Source organism: Chiroxiphia lanceolata, chromosome 10 (assembly GCF_009829145.1).
Source record: "Chiroxiphia lanceolata isolate bChiLan1 chromosome 10, bChiLan1.pri, whole genome shotgun sequence".
NCBI lineage: Eukaryota > Metazoa > Chordata > Aves > Passeriformes > Pipridae > Chiroxiphia > Chiroxiphia lanceolata.
Genome location: NC_045646.1, coordinates 24,607,873 through 24,630,374, shown reverse-complemented (window position 1 = coordinate 24,630,374; position 22,502 = coordinate 24,607,873). Strand labels below are relative to the sequence as shown.

The 22,502-nt window shown below is 42.4% G+C and overlaps 1 long non-coding RNA gene across 2 annotated transcripts in view; it reads right to left on the bottom strand.

The window, feature by feature from the left end:
* LOC116791643 overlaps positions 1-12,199 on the bottom strand; it is a 90,482-nt gene extending 78,283 nt beyond the window's left edge. For both annotated transcript variants that reach the window (XR_004358806.1, XR_004358805.1), the window contains exons 1-3: positions 12,156-12,199; positions 4,939-5,011; positions 4,739-4,848 (exon numbers count right to left, since the gene is read on the bottom strand). This is a non-coding gene — a long non-coding RNA (uncharacterized LOC116791643). The remainder of the gene's footprint in view (positions 1-4,738; positions 4,849-4,938; positions 5,012-12,155) is intronic.
* Between the last annotated feature and the right edge of the window lie 10,303 nt (positions 12,200-22,502).

Sequence of the window (22,502 nt, the reverse complement as noted above, 5' to 3'; positions counted from 1 at the left end):
TCTCTCACCTGGATTGAATGAAGACATACTGTGGATTTCTGCAAAGTATCAAGTGAAGGCAGCTCCCAATTTAACACGTACTATAACACTGCAAAATCGGAAGAAGAATTCCAAAAGGGAAACACAGCTTAGTGCATGAGGAAGATTCATTCTTATACACACACACATATATAGAATCACAGAATCATTTAGGTTGGAAGACCTTTAAGATCATCAAGTCCAATCATTCCCCCAGCACTGCCAAGCCCACCATTAAACCATGTCCCAAATGCCACATCCACGTGTCTTTTAAACCCCTCCAGGGATGGGGACTCCACCACTGCCTTGGGAAGTCTGTGCCAGTGCTTCTTTCCATGAAGAAATTTTTTCTAATATCCAATCTAAACTTACCCTGGTGTGATTTGAGGCTGTTTCCTCTCGTCCTATCCCTTGTTCCTTGGGAGAAGAGGCTGACCCTCACCTCACTACAACCTCCTGTCAGGTAGTCACAGAGAGCAATAAGGTCTCCCCTCAACTCCCTTTCCTCCATGCTAAACAACCATCCTCAGTACACAGGTCATGCTGACAGCAGTGTAGTTCCCTAGATCCTCCTTCTGACCCTTCTTGTAAATGGGGATCGCAATTGCTCACCTCCAGTCAACTGAGTCCTCCCCAGTGAGCCAGGAGTGCTGGTCAGTGATGGACAGAGCTCAGTGAGCACTTCTGCCAGCTCCCTCAGCACCTTGGGTGGATGTCAGCCAGCCCCACACACCTGTGTGTGTCTAAGGGGTGAAGTAAGTCACTGAGCATTACCTCTTGGATTATGGAGCTTCGTTCTGTTCCCTGTCCCTGTTCTTGCAGCTCAGGGGGCTGCATACCTGGACAAAAATTGGTGTTACTATTAAAGGCTGAGGCAAAGAAGGCTTTAAGTACCTCAGTTGTTTCCTCACTCTTTGTCGGTATATTTTTCTCTGCATCCAATAAAGAACAGAGATTCTCTTTAGCCCTCCTTTTGCTGCTAATGTATTTACCTTTTACTGTCTTTTATGGCACCAGCCAGACTGAGTTCCTGTTGGACTTTGGCCAAACTACATAGTGCATATATGTGTGTGTACATAATACTGCAGAGGCAGAATGAACCCACATTCTTCCTCTTCCGTTCTTCCAAGCCTGAAACTCTTAGCAGCAACAGATGAAGAAGGTGAACAGGAGAGAACACAAGAGGCAATGCCAGATAGAATTAGTGTGGACAGCCATGCCATGTGTTGGTGTCACACTGGAGGGTCACACTAAGTCTACAGACTCCAAAGACATTTGAGGTCAACTTTAGGGGAAAAGGTTTTAATTGTAACTGGCAAGCTGTTTTAATCAGGCCTATCTGAGCAGATACTGCCTTAGAAATATTTACTAGATACACTCCAGAACTCATGTAATTAACAAAATTGAGTAAGATTTTTGTAACAATTTAATTTTAGCAACACTCCAACTCACACCAGATTAGCAGATCAGAGTCTGTCCTTTCATAACTGACACATTCAGCAACTTGTTTAGTCCCTTGTCTTGATACACAGGATTTCTGACAGCACACAGCCTTTCCTCTTCTATTGTGCTTTCCAGCTGAAAGAGGGATCATACAAAAGTCGCTCAGCTGAACTTTACCCAGAGCTGGTCAGCTGTCCTACCCAGCTCCCTCTGCTCACTGATGGAAAATACCATCATATGCTGGTGTTTTTCCAGCTGGGTTTGAAGGTTACCTGTTGTCAAGCACTGCAATAGTCAGGTATGACACTGAAAACTGTAACCTCTGCAGGATGGCAAGAAATAAAACAAAACACAGCTGTCATTTTCAGAGCTTCAGTTCTCCACCCCACCTTTAGTTCAGGAGTTTAAATTCTTTTAAGTGAAGCATCTTGGACTGCCCTAGAGCTGCTTCTGCATCTTAGCTGATGTCTGGATGGGGTTCACTACTCAAAGGGCACGTTATCAATTCCTAATGTCCAGAAAGAGAACTGTGCCTGAAATTTTCAATCTCCATCTCAGGACAAAAAACACAGTCAGGAGCACCCTGAGGGAAAAAATATTACATAGCAGTCCCCATGTATGTACTCAAGGCTCTGACTGTTTGATGTCTCTCACTATGTATTACAGAATCTAAATTTATCAGTAAAAGCCATAACCTTTGGCTAAAGAAAATTTAAGGATCAAAAGAGCAAAGGAAAGGGATGATACATTCAGTGGGATCTTCTGTATAACATCAGACAGGAATTTTGCTCTACACCTCCTGCAGCCGGTGGGCTGCCTGAAAATGAGGTTTTCAGTGCAAATATTACAGCCACAAGATTAACTCTTAAAAATGTGCTTAGTTTCAACTTGTCCACCTTCAGTACTCAGCAGAGGTCTGTGGTGTTCAGAAAGGTAGCACAGCCATAACATTTCTCCAGGTGACATCCATGCACACACACCAGTCATGGCCCTGCTTACACACATGCACAGCACAAACCCAGACGTGCCGGTGTCTGCCCGTGTCCACAGCATGTGAAAAGCTGCCACTAATTCCGTGAAATATTAGAGCAGATGACAGCACCAGTCAATTTGAAAGCTTTAACTGCCCAAGCACTGGTATCCAGCCACCATGCTCATTCCTTACCACTCCTCTCTTGATGACTGCTCCATTATTCAAGGGTCAAAGGCTCCGATTTAACCCAACAGAGAACAGAATGAAACCTATCTGTAGAAAATATAAGTGGTAAAACTAATTCACTGTCCTAGTGCAGAATACTGGAACATTTATTTTTAAAACTGCACTGATTCAAAACCTCTAATTTACTGTGACATACAAATGCCAGGATCTATTCAGCCTTAGATTCCTGTGTTCTACAGACCACACAAATACTGGCCAGAGCATTAAAAAATGTAGGCAAACACCAAGACAAGGAGGAATCAAGGAATGAGAGAAACTACAGCAGCCAGTCTGACACTTATCAAAGCAGACTGTAAGGCAAAGCACTGTCAACAGAATTTTTCAGGCATTGAGGCAAAGTGTTTCAAGGTCAGAAATCAGAAAGTGGCTCAACCAAGCTGCATTTGAATGACTTACTAGAAAAACAACTTTGCAGAAAATTTGCAAGGAATAATTTGGTGAAGTTTGTCATCTTGCTGCAAGTTGCAGCAATGACTATGTGCCTTGAGTACTGGTCACACTGGGGAAGCTGAGATGAGGCTTTATTAATTTATGCACTGAGATGAGTCACTGCAAGATTCTGCCATGCAGAATATTTGGTCTTGACAATCCCCTCCTAATCCCATGTGCCAAAAAATATTTGTCGAAGGCTGAGTTTGTTCTGTAAGTACTAAAACACTGGCTGCCTTGTATCGTGCACAATAGAAATACACACTTATACTGTGAACACAACAGTGTTTCCAGCAATTGTGTCTCATCTTACTAGACAGAGCAGAAAATGCTTCAACAGTCCTTCACTTGCTGCTTCAGTGTGTTTCACAACTGAATTCCCCTTCCTCCCACTTCACGCTCACTGCTCATTTTCTTTCTAAGCTGCTCACGCTAATGATATTTAAAGTCATATCACATTTTCCACCCTCGTCTGTTTGTGTGGGTTTGAAACTGGACAAAGACTCTCTCATACCTACTTTAAGAACATTTTATTTCTCTTGTCTTTGTAGCATGTGTTAGGAGTGTGATAAAGTGGATCTCTATCAGCACTTTCCTCAGTATTTAGATGAGATCATTTTGACAAGCGAGGCAGAGGTAGAACTTTCAGAAGAGATCATTAAAAATGATGTTGCTGAATGCCAAGGAAATCCATTCTGAACAGGTCTCATTGTCACACAGGCTATGGACCATCATGAGCAAGTCTTCACTATATACATTACCAGCTTTCATTTTAATAGCCTAGATGCTGACTGTCCCTTTGCTCATCCTTTCCTCCCAAAGTGCTCTATTTTTCAACAAATCTTACCTTATTCCAGAATTTGGTCCACCTCTGATCTCAAGCCATCATTATGAGGAAGGTTATCAAGATAATTAGAGGGATAGGGCACCTCTCCTGTGAGGAAAGGCTGAGAGATTTGGGATTGTTCAGGCTGGAGAAGAGAAGGCTTCGGGGTGACCTAACTGGGGCTTTCTAGTACCTGAAGGGAGCCTGCAAGAAAGATGGAGAATATTTACAAGTGCATGGAGTGACAGGACAACAGGGAATGGCTTCAACCTGAATGAGAGATGATTAGATGAGATATCTGGAATAAATTCTCCACTGTGAGGGTGGTGAGGCCCTGGCACAGGTTGTCTAGAGGAAGCTGTGGATGCCCCATCCTTGGAAGAGTTGGATGGGGCTCTGAGTAACCTGTTTTAGTGGAATTTGTCCTTGTCCATGGCAGAGGGGTGGAATAAGATGATCTTTAAGGTCCCTTCAAACCCAAACCCCTCAATCATTCTATGAATACTTTTATTGAGATCAGCAATCTGAAGCACATTAGACTGACAGTCCTGGAGAATCAGCCTAATACACCGTTGTTAAGGTGCATGATAAACAAACAGTCACTGCAGTCAGGTTTAGCCTCAGCTACATTCTGAAATGTTACCTTCTGGGATAGGTTCTCTATAAGCCTTCTCTTCAATGGGTTCTCAGAAACCCTTGGAAACACAGTAAACAGAGTAAAAGCAAAGTAAAAGGCAGATAGTGTGCACTCTATAGCATCAGTCCAGTTTGTGCATGTGTTAAATATATATTGAAATCCAAACCTCTGGGAAAATGATGTTATTGGGCAAGGCACTTGCACACACACATGCCAAGGAGCACTGCATCCAGCAGACATCCTGTGCTGGCACCACAGCTGAAGTGTGAGGTTATCCTGGATGATGGGCAAAATGTATAATGTGAGAAAGTTTAATACTGTCAGGTACAGCAGGGACCAGGACAGAGATTACACATTCAGCCTTACCTTTGTCGCTTCCCCAGTGCTTTTGACAACCCTTAAAATAGCAGTCTTTGGTGAAAAGCATAAGTCTTCACCTCTGTAAAAAAAAAAAAAAAAAAAAAATTGACATTTTATTACTGATGTCCTTTTCCACAAGAGGTGGAAGAATGTCATGGCAGATCTAAATACATTCTGCATGTAACCACGGTTGTGCAACTGTACATTTTATGATTTAAAGAACAGTTTTCAGCAAAACTACATCTCAACTATTCCATTTTCCTTTATAAGGAAAGAACTGCAAACCATGTGCCTGCCCCCACAAAAGTGTAACTGGTAACAGATACTGCACACAGAACAGAACTTGCTGAAAACACTTTCAAATCACTTAGAAATATAAATGCCATACCCTTTGTCTTATTTTGTAGTGGCATGATTGTGTCAGAGCACATAAATTCCTTTCCAATTTATTTATTTACTAGTACCTTTGCAGATTTTAATTTTGTTGACACCTGCACCTAAAAATGATAAAAGCACACCCATTCTGCCTCTCGCACGAGCTTATTCTAATGCATATGAGGGCAATTACTTCTTGACAACTCTCTGATGAATTACTGTGCTCTTTGCTAAGCTTGTCACATTGATCACTGGCCAGCAATACAATTAATAAAGTATTGCTGTCCACACAGCACATTAATAACTAACCTGAACTAGAGGTGGCAAGTCTGATAGATCCAGTACATTTTAATCTTTCATACCCTGCCACCTTGGAGATTAAAGGAAATCTCCAAGACAGTCTCCACATGCCAGCACTGGGTTCCATGACATCCCAGCCAGGGATCCCAACCTGAGACCTGACATCGCATTAATGAAACGCAGTTGGACACTTTAAGCTTCATTTCCAAATGTTGCACTGCCTTGTGGTCTAAACATTATTTATTTATTTATTTCTCCTTCCTATTTATAGTTCTGAAAGGTAGAATTGATTAAAATCGTCAGTTCAACCAGAATTCATTAGAAAACAATGGCCATAAATTCAGTGCACTCTGAAGCGTTGCTTAATAATTCCATAACATTCAGAATGGAAACAATCAATCTAGGAAAGGTCCCACTTCTTCAACACAAAAAAAAAGGATGAATTAAAGCTCAGTCATGAGCAGCAAGTCTGGAGCTTTCCCACAACATTTTAGAATAATTTTAATTGGTGCTTTTAGAGTTGTGCTAACAAGCAGGCTTTAGGCAGAATATTTTTGGATTTCTAGGATATATGTTCTTTTAGTCAAGTTCTCAGAAGAGAGAAAGTTCATTTGGTATAAAAGTGTTTTCAAAAACACCAGCAAATTGCTCTGTCATCCTTGGAAATATCTCTGATTCCACTCTGCATTATGAGAAAATTTCAATTGCATCTCAGGCCTTGGACCAACACCCAAAATATCCACATCAGGATCTATCCTATTGTCTGTCCTCAGCTTTGGCTTAGCTTCCAGTCATTTGAGGCTGATCATTCCTGGCAGCCACCAGGAAATATGGCACAAGAGAGAGTCTCCACTGGGATCAAATAATCACCCCTCAGTTGCACTGGTTTTACTGAGCAGAAGCAACACAGGAGAGTTAAAACACTGTAATTTAAAAAGAATGTGATATTCTCCCTTCTTTTAGAGACATGAAAGGCAAGGAAAATGCTTGAAAGCACCTCACTAGTCAATCAACCCAGAGCAGTGAAATGGCACGAAAAAGGGATCCCTATCTCTGCCAGAGCCCAGCAGGTGGAAGGGCAATGATTCACAGGCTTCCAGGCAACAAGTAGCAGGCTGTCCCACCACCGGGACTGTTCATCTTCAAGAGGCATTTCAAATCTTCTGCACTTTATTTCCAACTTTAGAGATTTTGTAATACCCACACCTGGCACAGATCTGTTCTTATGCACACATGAGGATATTTATAACTCATGAGTCAGTAAAAGAATTAACAAAGACCACACACAAACTGAAAAAAAAAACCAACTCACCAGTGAGATTCAGAATATCTAATGCATCCACTTAGTTGAAATTCCTTAATTGCTTTGCTAATGGGTAAAAAAACCCAAACCAACCTAATATGAGAACTTCAATTCCAGAAAAGATATGTAGCCACCTAAAGACTACAGAAAACCCAAATATTAGAAAATGTTTCCTTTCCCAAAAGAATATACCAAGTATCTGGAACTGTTTGATAGAAATTAGACAAACCTGACATTGTCTCTGGAAAAATGAGGATATATCATATCATTCAACATGGACTGAAGACTGTTACCAATATATTTGCTCAGTACTTTAAAGGTGCATTTTTCAAAGCTGAAGAAAAAAACAAAAACAAATAAAACAACTTAGTGCAGTGACAAAGAGAATTTACAAGCACAAGGCAATCTCAGACCTCCAAGTGATGACTACAATCCAAATATTACAATTCCATGATCAAAAGGATTAGTTTGTCCAAAACATAGAAACAGCATCAAGACGGGACAAAAATTAAGGGCAGGAGGAGTAACTAAGATATATAAAGTGCTACTCTGGAACAGTCACAGCCCACCAGAAACACTCAGAGGAACCCATCCAGAGTGTATCAATGCCTGCAACAACGTGCCCAGCACCAGGTTCAGAGCTGTTCGTTGTAAGACAGTTACAGCAAGAAAGCTGGGGAGGGGAAGCTGAGGCCAGAGAGGCCACGATTTATTTCAACATTATGAGTAATAAGTCTCTGCCACAAGTTACCACCTGAAGCCTTGGTCACAGTGCAGACCCCACGCGATGTCCTGTGACACCAAGGCAGGATCCTCACGTGCACTGAGGTGGTTCTGCACTAGCAATCCCTAGCAGTGCACCTCCAGCAAATTAGGACCCAAAGAGGGCCTCAAAGGAGGTGCAATTAAACCCCCTGTAGCATCTCACTAATGCACCCACCACCCTTCCCCAAGCAGAGGTTCCTCCCTGCCCGGCCCTGCACCGTCTGGCGCAGCCCATGTGCTGCTCACATCTCTAAAGAGCCCTCAGGTGGGTCTGACTGCGCTGTCCTGCGTCACAGATATCCTCTTACTACTCTCCCTTTTTGAGTGGTCTGCCTGACATCTCTCTACATGAAACCATTCCAACTGTCAAGTGTTTCCTAAGCACCAGGACTGTTCAGCACACCACCTCAGGCAAGGACCAGATTCCCCCTGAACTCTCTGTTCCAGCTGATAAGCACAGTCCCACTGAAACACCTGTCCCTCCTCAGGCTGTCAAGGTACAGAAAGCCTTAGGATAAAGCTTCCTAGGCAACCTGAAATGCTGCAGTCCTGTCCCAAGGTTATGGCTGACAGCAGCCTGCTCAGCTGTGGAGAGAGATTTGCTGTCTATTAGCTTATCTCATTGTGAGCTAAGCCCAGCTCATGATCCAGGAATGGATTATACCCATAGGCAGTTTGCTAAGGATGTTCTCAGCCCTCCAAAACCCTCCAGTCTTCAATACTCTGCTTCACAGTGCTGAGAATGGACGCTGTGCCATCAGGCTGTCTTGCTATAGTATTTTTAATTATGCTTTATTTTGCCTTTGGTTTCAAGGGCATGTTTAACACCCTTAAGCTAACACAATGGGATATCTTATTTGTCTATTTACATTACATTAGAATAAAAGTGATATAGCAGAGGCAATGTGGATTTTGGAAGCTTCTTCTCATTCTGTTTTAATAGAAAAGTTTAATAAGGGAATCTTGACTTTCAGTAATGAAATGAAAGTCTATCGAAGTGGCATAATACACTGGCAGTGGATTGAATCACAGTTTGCACTTAATTACAAAGATGGCATTGATAAGATTACCTATGCAAATTAGTTATCTTTTTCCTATGTGTTTAAGGATTGCAGAACCAAAAGACATTTGTACTGTAAATTGTGAATGAAAATATAGCAGCACCCAGCCATAACACCAGTTAAAATCATCTGTCAGGAGTGTGCCTAAAAGCATTTTCCTTATAATGGACCACTTTACCACCTTAGTGTACCAATTCAGCTGCAGAGATTCATTCTACCACGAAATTTTGCATGTAAAGTCTTTTGGAGAAAATAATATGCATGTTAAATGTCACTAGAAAGGATTATCATGGGAAACAAACTTAGATGGCCCACTGAGGATGGATAGGAGCTGGCAGAAGGAATAACCAAACTGACAATCCTCTAAGATGGCAGAAGCCTCAGAAAAAAGTACAGCATTAAATTCCAGACATTCCTATCAGGTGTTGAGAGCACAGGCAGTACAAGGGCAGCAGGAACTGGTGAGATAGCTCAGTGCCAAATGCTGGCGTTCAGAAAGAGGAGTCTGTTGGTGCAAACCATTTATCCATTGGCCTGGAAGTCTTGCCATCAAATTAGAAATGGCTAAGTCCCATATCCAGTTTTATACAGCCTGTTCTCCTTATTTGGCTAATTTTTTTTCCAAGGGAAGAGAAAGAAAATCTGACTCCAGGAGATACACAGGAAAAGCAACATTTACAAACTTTTCCAAGGAGGCAGTTAAAACAATCTCTTTCCAATGCATTTGTTCTTTTGGTTTTCTGAAAGGGCTGTTGAAGGCAGTTGTCACAGCAGGAGAGTCACAAAACACTCTCTAGCAGTCACTCCTGCAACAGTCAGAGGAAGAATTTTTTCTGAGTGCAAACAGGTAGGATGCAGTGATGACAAGTGAACTAGAAGGTGATATTCTACTTTCTATCAACATGTGTGCTTTCTGTGTGCTCTCTGCAAGGCCCAGCAGAAGTGGGTCCTATCAGCTCACGGGGGGGGGGGGGGGGTGTTGTTGCACTGTCCCACTCAAGATTTTTTCATGTAGGGACACAATTTTTAATCAATAAAATGTGCTCAGAGAAACCCAAACCAACCCACTACTACTGGGAAGGCAGCATCTTGAAAAGACTTTATGGGTATTGCAGAATGCTTGGGACAAACTTCAGTTAAAGCAGGCAATGAAGGAGTAGGAATATATGTTTGAGTTTATGTAACTCTCCCTTGTAATCAGCTACCAGTTGTTTCAAATGGGAATACTCATAAGAACAGGATATTTGAGTAACAGAACCTTTGTCAAACATCCTCTCTCTGCAGGAAAGCAACAGACCACAAGAACAATGATTCCCACTGAGCCACTTGTCCTGATAATTCTGTGGCTTGAAACTCATGCCTGAGGCATCTCTAGGTCTGGGGTAGCTTAGAAAACATTAAGCATTCTGGTCCAGCTACTAAAAAATGCATATTTTCATGTCTCCTGCCATGTGCAAAGAACTGAGAGGCAGAAGGTGCCCCCTCTTTGGCTGAGACCTGCAGTCACTACGGGTCCTGTTCACAGCAAGTATTAAAATGCAGAATAAAGCACAGCATCTTTACTGTCACAGCACTCTGATCCCCAGTAGTCAGACTAGTTCAATTTTGGCAGAGCTCAATGAGGCAGGGCATGAGAGATGACTGGCATGACCAGAGATATTACCCACTCTAGCATGGAAGTGCCTGGATGCAGCTGGCATGAGAGCTGCATGGGGAAGGAAAGGATATTTTGGAAATAACATGCTTTTAATCACCAGCTGAAGTAAATTAAAAGGGGCTAGCCTTCTAGGATTCCTTCAAGTTATTTTTGGTGAGCAAATGCCCTCACAGGCAACAGGAATTCTTCCCTCTGGAAGAATTCCACTCTGTAGAGATTACTGGAAAGAGGTCTACAGGAATCTGTTTTATTCTGGGACACCCTGTTGATCTCTTGAACAGCCAGACACGTTATTCCAGCACCCAGGACATGAAAAGATGGGAGCAAGACCCAGTGTCAGTGAGGTATTCAGTTAGGTAGATGCTGCCCAAAATCTTTGTCTCAGTGCCTTGGGAAGAGAGAGGCTGTGGGCAACATAAGGAACAGTTAACATTTCTGAAAGGAGGAGAGAAGTGAAGTGTGGCAAGTGACTCAAAAGCAATAACATCAAGTGTTTGTGTCTCAGCCTGTGATGTGTACTATTCACTGAACCTCTGATAATGACTGGGGAATGAAGAAAACTAAACTAAGATGACACAAAAGCCATAGTTTTCAAGAAAAAAGGAGCATGTGGTGGTTCAGGTACCTAAGAAAAGCACAGCCCCCCCATGATAAGAACTGGAATTGCCTACTGTGTCTTTCAAGTTTAGCTCAGCATCAGTCAGAAGCAGTAAAATAAATGCTCTATATTTAGTGCTCATGACTCACTATAAATTGTGATAGTTTTGATTACATATGCTGCTCCCTGTCTTACAGAGTTGCCTTGAAAGTTGCCCCTACACAAAGATATCTCTGCAGGAACTCTCACTTGGTTAAAGAGAAACTCCACATGATCTCTTGCAGTGGTACCTTCCCCCCACAGCCCCTCTGGGCTGCTCTGTGATCTCAGGAATTCCTGCCAGGCCTTGGCACCTGTGTAAGGAGCTGGGTGGTGAAGCATCCCGTGGCTGTACTGGGAACTCCTGCATTGCTGAGGTGGGAGCAGCACTGACTGTACTGGGGTCTCCTGTCACCTGGCGAAGGTGGGGGATGAGAGTGGGAATAATCAGCCACCCCTGAGAGCCTTGGAATGTTCCTTACCAGAAGTGTAGCCCAAGTGGAACGAGACCATTGTTACCTGAGCTTTGGAAATTCCAGTAATAACCAACCTGGATTGTGACGAGGGTGGAAATTCACTGTGACTGAAGCCAACCACCTTGTGACCCCATAAACAGTGCCCTAAGTGAGGCTCTTTGAGCACTCCTGGACCACAGTGGGCTGTGACCAGCACCTCCCTCTGAGTGGGGACTCTCAGAGCTCCCAAACCCTCAAGTCTGCAATAATCAGAGGACCCTTGTTGAAAGCTGACAACGGAGCCTTGGCTGGTATCCCCAGTGCCCTTGGCTGATATCCCAGTGCCCAAGGCTCAACCCGCGGCCACCGAGAATTGCCCACACCCTTAAAGTATCTCACTGAAGTCTAGGGGAATGTTTAACAGGTACCTTTCTACATATATACATATACATATATACATATATACATATACACACACAAATATATAAATATATATATATACACACACACACAAATATACACACACACACACACACATATATATATATATATACACACAGAACTATCTTCAAGAGTGTACAGGTAAAAATCAGAGCAAAGCTTTTTGGCTGTTTGGTAAAAAAACCCTAAAAGTAGATATAATATATATGTATTGTTTTGAACAACTCACCAGCTGCAGGCAGGCAACAGCAGACAACAGCTGATCCCATTTCTTTGCTTGAGTTCTGAAAGTCAAAATGCAAAAAAAATTACACAAAAAAGAATCTGAAAAGAACTCTACAAGCTACTTTGATAGTCTGGGCAGCTATGCAAGCACACTGTTAGAGTGACAGGTTACATAAGTGTCCACGGAACTCAGCATCCAAATACAACAGTGAAAGGGTAGCGTGTAGTTCATGAGCATGGATAATTATATCATTGAGTAGGATAATTACAGTAGAAAAACACCACACAGGAAAATAAGGTGTATATACTAAGAAGCCTGCAATAGAAAAGCATCCACTTCACTCTGAGAGACTGATGTTTGCACAGGATGCTCAAGCAGCACTGCTGCTCATCAGTGTGGGTCAGCAGCTGGGACAGCAGTGTCCTTCCTGCTGCACTTCAGCTCAATGGCAGCTGCTGGGGAAGGGCTGGACCTTCATCTGTGGAGATGCATGTGGAGAGGACTGCAAAGATGCTGATTGCACTGTAAGACAATGTCCTTGAAAAAGAAAAAAAATATCCCTTTAGTAAAGTGACAAACTAGAACTTAATATCCAGGGTTCTTGTAAATCACTGACTCATACTTTACCTAAAAATCTTGCTCTTTGACAAATTTTAGATATTTACATTTTGGAAAGGACCATCTGCCAAGACAACAAAATCTAAGTGCTTAAATATGGAGTTGCAGATCTCTTTCATTTGAGAAAACCTGCCTAAGTATGAAATGAGTGAAACCAAAACACAGCAAGGAGTGAAGCAAGTCAGTCCCAGCTACTGATGGCCACACTATTAGTCATACAATTAATGTCTATTTAGTCTTTGGAATAACTGGAATCACCTATACCTGTCAGTGTGCCATGGTCCAGCAATCCCCAAACACTAACACCCAGCCAGAGCCACAGATTATTGCTGCTCAGTCCCCATGTACAGATAGCAAGGAAAGCCTGTGGCACGGGTGGAGCCTTTGTTCCTGACCCAAACAGAGCAAGGCCAGTGCCCAGGATCCACTATCAGTTATTTTTTTTCTATCACTATTTTTAACACTTGTTCCCCTTAAATACATTTACAGGCACCATTTAAAAGTCACTTCTTTGTTCCACGGAAATGGAACACAACAGCAGGAAGACATTATGCACTAACACACCAGGGCAAGCTGCATGCAAAGGAAACCTGCCAAAACTAGTTTTTCCTCCTTTTCCGCAAGGCAGCAGTTTTTTTCCTTAAGCTGTCTCACTTGAGGACTTATATGAGTATACAGTAAAGAACCAAAATCCATTTCATTTTCCCCACTTTCAGGTTGTCATCAGCTTTGTTGCTGTGACACCAAACCCCCTCTGACGCTGCTCTGTGAGCACACAACTGTCACACACTGAGGGCTGGCCAGGCACAGCATCCCAGCAGCACTTCCATGGCTTCCAGCCCTGCTGCTCTAACTGAGCAATGGAGACCTGACTGCAGCACCACAGAAGGCACTTTCCCTCTTCTTCCTAGGGCTGTAACCATCAGAATCCCCAAGTTTTACTTTGTGTCTCTTCCATATGTGGTTTTCCTCTCCAATTTATCATTCGCATCATAGGAGATGCCCCTAATCCAAATACCTCAAGTCAGGTAAGGTAACAATACAATGCAAATGCAAGTTGTCTTTATCTTCCCAGGGCCTCACAACGTGTAAAAAGTTTTTATAGCTCCAGATGCCTGTATTATTGAATTTAAAATAAAAGCAGCATTATTTCTAGTTCCAGTGGACAACTGATGTGATTTATCCTCACAGAAAACCCTGTTTTTCAAAAAGAACATTTTCACTTCAGTCTTAAAAAAAAAAAAAAAACAACAAAAAAACCCACAAAGAACCACACAGATAAAAATCTGCTTTGAGGCCCTACAACATAAATTAAGTTAGCACAGCAGGGCTTTCACTGTAATAACTTAACTTGTCAGTTCACATCATTGACTGACATGAAGATTTCATGGGGCTTAACTGATCAATATAATAACTATTTGGATGGCTCCACAGGAATACCTCAGTCTTAATTTGAGGTCAGTTCTTATTCTTTTTAAGTCTCATTAGCAGAAGCTAATGTAAATCCAAAGATGTGAGGACAAAAGCAAAAGCTTTCCATCAACAGCAAGGCCAGCAAAAGAATCCTATGTCCAGTTGAATTGTGTGCATCCCACTACAATCTCTTCCAGGCCTCTGCATGGAACAAAAAGCCTCTGTCACCACTGGCAATAAGGAGGGAGAGTGCTAGTTGCTAGGAACCATATTTTTTCTAGTTTCAAGCTGAAAATCAACCACGGGCGTATCAGAACAGATTTGCAGCGGGCACAGAAAGCCTTCATTCAATGAATTCTGCAGAGAAGGCCAGTCTCCATCAGCTGAGATGTTGGAACAGCACACTTAAGGAACCATTGCCCTTCACCTTCCATTTTCTCAAGCAATTCCCTGAATGCCTGTCCCAGTTTGTGACTTTGTAACAACATACTGCAGAGACACAAGACAATTTTGCATGAGCTGACTGCCACCAGGAGCAGCACAGCAACACCAGCCTTGGCACTGACTCACCATGAAACCCTCTGTCTAAGTCCAGCCATGCAGACATCCCTGGAGTCCCAGCCTCACATGCTGACAGGCAGTGCAGCTTTAGGAAAATAGAGCTATGCAGGCTGGCAGAACTGGAGCCCACTGCCCACTACCAGCCTCAAAGTTGGCTTCAGAAGAGAGGTGGCTTTGCCCAAACCATGGAAGAGTCCCTCTGAATCCTGATCTGTTTGTCCAGTGTGCAACAGGCTGAAGAGTGCTGCTTTAGTCTTTCCTGTCTCCTTCCAAACAGCCACATTTCATCACTCCCAAAGGAAAGGAACTCCCCAGGCCAAAATGTCCATGGGCTTACTGAACGACTGAGTAGAGTAGCAGCATGTGAACTCCCCTAAAATTAGGGAGGACACTGAAGCTGCCAGGTAATTAGTGAATATTCTTTTTCCTTAGCCAGTGTCAGAAGCACTACCAGCTGGAAAAACTTGGAGCTAGAACTTGTGGCCTACCACCTTCACCCACAACATGCAATCACCCCAAAATGGGGTCCAAGAAGGAAACCAACACACTAACTAGCTGTGAATGCTGACTCACAGGAAAACCTTACTGTGTAGCCAGATGAAGTAACACCAGATGCACCCAGGAATCGAGTTCAGGTGGGGTCATCAGCCTGTGGACAGATGCTTCTGCAGCAGAGTGAAAATGGAAGAAATATGCAAAGCACTTCTAACTAAAGAGCTCACTGAAGGCCAAGTCTGTAGGCTTAGTATCTGTAAAGAAAGAATTGAACTCTGTAAATTCAAAGACTAAATCTATTGTTGCCTCAAGAGCAAGGCAATGAAAAGCAATAGTGCATGGGAGTGACAATGACCTGTTAGAAACCCCAATGCATTCAACAATCCTCCCATTTTCCCCACTTACTTGTTCTGTCATTCTGTGTGGTAAAAAACATCTGCCTCACAGCTGAGACATTCAATTCCTCAGAAAAAATGTCCTGAGCCTGATTAAAATACAGTTGAACAGGACAGAAAGATGACTTCCATAGCCTGTTATTTGGGTGCACAGAAAATATTAACAGACAGTTAAAAAAGTGGCTGAGCTTCAAAGGAAGAGAGACTCCTTAAAAATGTACCAGGGCATCAGCTGCAGCAAAATTCCCAAGGGAATTTTGTGACTATCATTGCATCCAAGCTCTTTATTTTCCAGTGCCCGAGACTGAGCATTTTAACAGGGAGGCCACAGAAACATTACAAAAAAATCTTCTCTCATAATTCCATATGGAACAGAAGCATATTCAAGATATGCTTCAAGGTGCCTGCTTCCAATTTCAACTATGATAGACTGTTTACTCTGTCTCATCTGCTGCAGACCAACTGTCAACCTACAGAAAGATTGCTGAAGCCAGTTCTGAAATATCACTTTGCCCAGCTAAATCAAACACCATTTATTTTCTGAAGTGAGGCTGATAAAATCATTTTGATGATCAGAGTGGCTTGTGCTGTAAATGAGCATAGTTTCAGTCCATGCCCTTACAGATGTGCCTTCCCCCCAACAACAGGATTCACAGCTCAAGGAGTGTGTCATTTTTCAACCACACAAGGACTAAGAGCAGAGTGTACATCTTACAAGTGGTGCAGAAAGAACATTCCAAGAAAGCCAGATCTCCACAGCATTCTGAGTGGCACCACCTTCATTCAGGTGAAAATCAACACCTCGGTAATTAATTTTGGACTATCTCCACATTCATATACACAGAAATGCTAATTCCTATTCTAAACTGTTTTCCTTATTAACACCATGTCTACATCTGACCATCTATGTCCTCTGTGTTTATCACCATGAAGTCCATCCCAGCCAGTGCTTATCCACACTGTGCTCCCAGCCTCTGCTGATATCTGCACACAAACTCTTACTTTGATACAGTAGAGTTACAAAAAAATATTCTCCTCTGCCAAGTGTTGAGACACTTGTTCCAAATTTTGAACAAGGAGCACTAAACCCAGTGCCTCAGCTCTCCTCCTGTCAATTCACACAACACAGGTGCAATATGAAATGGACTGTCACTTAACCTGTTAGCAATGCCTGCAGTGAGAAAACTGCATAGGGACCTCATCCAAAATTTCTCATGATTAAGATGGAGAAAAAAAGGTATGGAATAACCTCATATACCTACACTTTTAAAGTGAAACAATTCTGTGATACACGGATTTCTAATCTTCCAGTATAAAATGTTTAACATCTAACAGAAACAGAAAGATCACTTGATTGCACTACTCAAAGCCATGGGTTTGTAAGGTATTTTGCTCCCAAGAAAAAAGGCTTCCCCTGGTAAATGGTGGTTCCCTCTGAAAACTATTTCCCCTAAACTGAACACTGCAGTTAGAAAAGAAATCAAAATGAGATATCTGGGAGGAGGTTTTAACTTCTCAACATGAAAGCTCCTAAATACGCAATCTGAGACAGAACCACGCCTCCCCAGGTATAGGCACCTTTATAGAAACAAGAACAACTTTCACATGGCCAGTTCTCACTGGCTGACTTAGTTCACAACTTCCCCATGGTGGAAAGCCCCATCAGCAGATATCTGCTCTGATGGCTTTTGTAACAGCAAAAAAGGTTTGCTTTTTTACTAGAAATAACCCCTATCCAGAGCTTTCACTCTGGTTCTTATTCTATCAACACTAAACAATGACTCAGAGGACACATGTGCCTATGTGGAACAGCTCAATATGTCTGGTGAGCCCTCCCAAAACTACAGGACAACTCTGCTATCCAGACTGCTTGCACTTCCAGAGCTGTGTGATACGTGGGCAACCAAAGCCCAGCAGTGCCATCTTCCTTCTGGAGCACCTGAACCCCAGACACTGCTTCTTCTTCAAGATACTGTTTGTCAAGTACTAATGTGTCCTGCCTGATACTCCCAGGTTTTTTTTCCCTACACATTCCTAGAGGACCACCAGCATGCATGGAGGGCCTCATTCATGCAGGTGTTAATATCAGCCTATCACCACATAATGGTGCCGAGGTAGGGTTTTAGCATTAGTTTTATTCACCATCAATACTGTTTACATTAATTCCTTTTTGATAAACAATATATCTTTTGCAAGTTCCTATTCAGCACATTGCCCTTCAAGTCATAAAACAGAAGGAAACAAATCAATAGCATCTAATCTAAGTATGTCTCAGTTCTGTGCTTTTGGTTAAAGGAAAATTAACTAGTTTGCAGTCATCTAGTTGTAGATGGCATATCAAATATTGCTAAACAGAGTTTATCTTTCAATACAGGTAGTCCAGATCCAATAAAACACTTAAAAATATGACAGTACAAAAAATAAAAAATCCGTTCATTAGGTTCTATGGTATAATTTGAAAATAAAGGAGTTCTGCAGATAATTACCAAATTTCCATATTTATAAGAAGATGGCACATATGGGGATAATAGCAAAAATGGAAGTACCGCTTTCCTATTAATATGGAAATTCAGAAATTATTGGAGTTATCTGGTATAAATCAACCTTCTCATTTTTTGCTGATGGAAACGCCATTTATGCACTACAATAAATTCCCAAACTACTAATGCAACTCCCCTTCTACTCTGATAAATCAGTGTAATGGTTGTCATGCTTATCCTCAAATTTGGCAGTTCTGCTCTTAGATTAAAATGGGTCAAACCAACACTTGGTGCAATACCACTACAGGGTTTTTTTTGGAATTAGAGCAAAGAAGGATTTGCTCTCACAACCTTGTTAGTCTCACAACCTGCTTAGTTCAGCTGCCCCAAAGAGATGCTTCCTAGCCACGGGGCAGCTGCATTATTCACTTACACTGACCAAAGCAGGCCTTGCAATTCTGAGGCAGTATCTGATGTGCTTGCACTCTGGGAGTGACCTAAGGGAAACTGTCAGGAACAAGAGATTTTTCAAGGATTTGTTTTCGTAACAAGAATTGCACACTGCTTGATATTCAAGGCAATGTCAGCCTATCCTCTTCCACAGAGGAGTGCAACAGTGGATGACTTCTTCTGGAGCAGAAGAGCCATCTGTCCTTATCTAGAAACCAGCTGGTAGATGCTGAAGCCACAGTTTGGCCCCCTAAAGACATTGTTCCTCTTTCCCAAAAGTTGTTTCACAATTCTGCAACACCTCTAGAAGATGTGGCAGTTGATATGAGATAATAGCTTATACCAGGACCTGACATGGATCTGCTCTCTCTTAATACCAAAGTTCTATGTCACATAAAAGGTAATCATTGACACTTAGTGTTGTTCCCCAGTTTCTCCATGTATCGAACTTGTCCTTTCTCAAATGAACAGCAGAGCCTACCTGGGTTGGTTATTTGCTGTTTAAAATGAAGGTGGATTCTCAGGCTATTGACATTGTGCCTGTATTTAGCTCTTTATAAGGTGAACCACAGATAATGCAACTGAGAGCTCAGAAGTTCTCAGGCTTCAGAGTGGGGGTTCACATACCCAGAATAACCTATCTCCCAAGATGATGCCACTTCAATCAAATGCTGGAAGAGAATCCCACCAGGCCCTTTCAGGCAGCACCTGCTTGCTGCACAGCCTGTGAGGCAGTTGGCTGGAGGGGCATTCCACAGGCATGGCACTGTCAGAAGCAGCAGCAACCAAATGTGAGCAGTAACACCCTTCCCTATTTTTCCACAGCACTAATTCACACATAAAAGGTGAAATGCTGAAGCTGCATCCAACAACATCAGTTTCACAAAACTGTCTCTACAGGGGACTTTTCCACCCAGAAAAAGTCAAATGAGAGACTGCTTCACTACTTAGCAGTAGGGTCCTGGTATGCACAAATGAGATGGTTCTCACCTGTTATGAGGAAAAATTTAATCTTCCCAAGGAGACATCTAGAAGAAAATTTGACTTTTATGCTGTGTGTTATAAGTTCTAAGTGCATCCCAAGATCTTTAGAGGGCCCTCAGTCTACTTGTTCAGAAGAAAAGCTCCTCCATCAGTGTTTCCTGCTCCTGCCAGACTCCACAGTCTCTTCTGCGTAGCTCACACAGCACAGAGCAGGCAGCTGGGGCAGAGAGCCTGAGAGTGCTTTATACAGCATTGGGCAGATACATTCTCCCAACTAAACCAGTTCCACAGGCAAGGCTGCAAACAGCACCAAAGCCCAATCAGCCACATGCTTGTCACCACTCCATACCTCGGGTCAGTAATCCCATTGGGGATACTCTTCCTTGTCACTCTGGGTGGATTTTAACTGTGTGGTTTCAAGCTCAACCATTACCTTTTCCCAAAATCACTTCAAATGCTTCTAAAGCAATGTTCACGTTTGAAGAATGGAAGATCCTGAAAAATCCCTGGTGCACAGGTTCCTGAGGAGCCAGGAGCCCTGCTGACACCTCCTGCCACCTGCTGCTCTGCACTCTGAGCCACAGAGATCCCTCTGCCACGGCCATCGTGGCTTCCCCTCCTCCCACAGCACCCTACACCCAAAGCACACGCCAGAGTTCAAAGGTCAAACAGAAAATACTGCAGAATGATGACATGAATAATTTGTTTCAGTAATTTAGCAACATTGGTTTGTTGTGACTACTGCTATAAACTCCTTTTATATTTACAACTGTGATCTTTTTAACATCTGAATAATTTATATCCAGTGATCAGTGGTGCGTGTGTCAGAGAATCAGAAAAATTAGCTTCTCTAGTGCTCCCCGACTTTAAGAGAATATATTTTCCTACCCAGTTACATTGTTTCTCTGGGGTTTACTTTTTGAATGAACAGAAACACCAGGTCAAGAGATTCTGAACAAGAGCAGCAAGATGACCTGCACTTGAGATGTAGCAATACAAACACACCTGTAAGACATGCCAAGAGATTCCACCTTCCTTACAAGAATCTAGAAAGTGCCAAGAAGATGGGAAGAACTGTCTTCTTCACCAACTCACACTCTGCTGCAATTTAAAACCAAAACACAACAATAAACAAAAAAACCCCAAACCAGACACTTCACTCTACAAAGGGTTACACAGTAAAGTAAAGAAAGAGAAGGAGCTGAGGAAGAAAAAAATTACACCCCGTGATACTCACTTTAACTGTATGCAGGCAACAGGAAGCCTGAAGGACATTGAAGGAAGTCCTGTAACTTCAGAGACCCAGAATAAGAGGTGTTCTATGAATACTGAAGACAAACCAGCAGATAGATGGGAGATGGGTAGTGCTAAAAGTGAAATAAAGAAAAAAAAAAGCAGAAAAAGTGGAAAGGAAAGTTTTATTAAAGGGCTTTAGAGCCTGGGGCAAATACCAAGGAACTTAGCCATTCCATGGGCTTACATCTTCCTACAAACCATCCTAAGCATGCCAAAAACTTCCAAGAAACAGCAATCAACAAGGCCAATATAGTTTATGGATAAGATAAACCAAAATTCCTCATTTTGGTTAACATGATCTACCAAAACAAGGGCTAATGTAATCAAGCTGCAATCATGGCAAGCAAGGTTGAGGGGACCTTTCCTTAAGAAATAGCAATATCTGGAACGACATTGACAATGATGCACCTGAGGGACTCGTCCAAAACGTCTCTTCCAGCTTAGAGCTGCCATGTCAAGGCTTGCACCAAACAGCTCAAACACGGTGTGTGCACTGGGATACAATTCAGCTCCTACAAGATCAGGATAGGTACAGGGACAACTTGGCCTCCAGGAAACCCTTGCAGACACAGTACCTCAGACAAAGCAGAATTTTCCAAGATCCATCAAGATGTTCAAAAAAGAAAACACAAAAAGTGATAAAAAACCCCAGGTCTGCTTCCCTGTCTAGGTGTGCAGAACACAAGCAGCACAAGGTTTATGGATCCTGCCTCAGGAAACCACCACCTCAGCAAAGAGGTTGCACAACATTCCCCAGTCCCAACCAAGTGACAGATGTGAGCCAGTGCTAATCCCCCCTTCCAGGAAAGGCAGAGACAGAGACAAAGCTGCTCCGGCTGGGACCAGGCTTCAATCAAAGACAAGATGAAGCATAAAAACTGCCGCTTGACTTGACCTTCACAGCTATTCTTTGAGTCTCTCCCTTCCTGGCAGGCTTAGGTCAAAGCTGAGTTGCAGGTTCTGGAAGGCACTTTCCCAGCTGATGCAGGATTGCTCTCACACAGCAGTGCATACTGAAGAGGCCAACCCTATAAGCACAGTTTCTGGTGACTGAAAAGCTGGAGAAAGTGCTCTCAAAAATTCCTTACAAAGAGATATTAGAGGAGCATTAAGGTATGATCCTGTTACATTAGCAAAGCAGGAGACTTTTATCATACGAAAAAAAGGCCAAATATTAAGATGCTTATGCTTTAACAGATGAAAACCGGAAAAAAAAAATGCTGATCCCAAACAATCTCCAATATAACAAATAGAAAAGCAAAATACATTATGTGTGGCCTAACAGCTGCAGTATTTTGAGCTGCCAAAGCCAAAACTTATAGAATATTCCTTTTGCTGATTGAAATCTGTAAGACACTTCAACATCTGTTAGAACAAGATGTTTGTTTACCACATTCCTCTACAAAATGGAATGATGTTTCTTACCTAATGTACTGAAGAATTTTTAGATGAAAGAGGGATGTTTATGAGATCCATGCAGGATGTAATTGAAAGAATATTTCCGGATAAAGATACCATATGTTTTGTATTTCTATCAAACCTATAAATATCTCTGTAACAGTTTGGGGCCATAAATATGATTGGGAAGAGTTTTATGCATTTGCTTAAGGCTTTTATTACTTTCAATTATCAGTTTGCTAACAGCATCTCATTTTCCT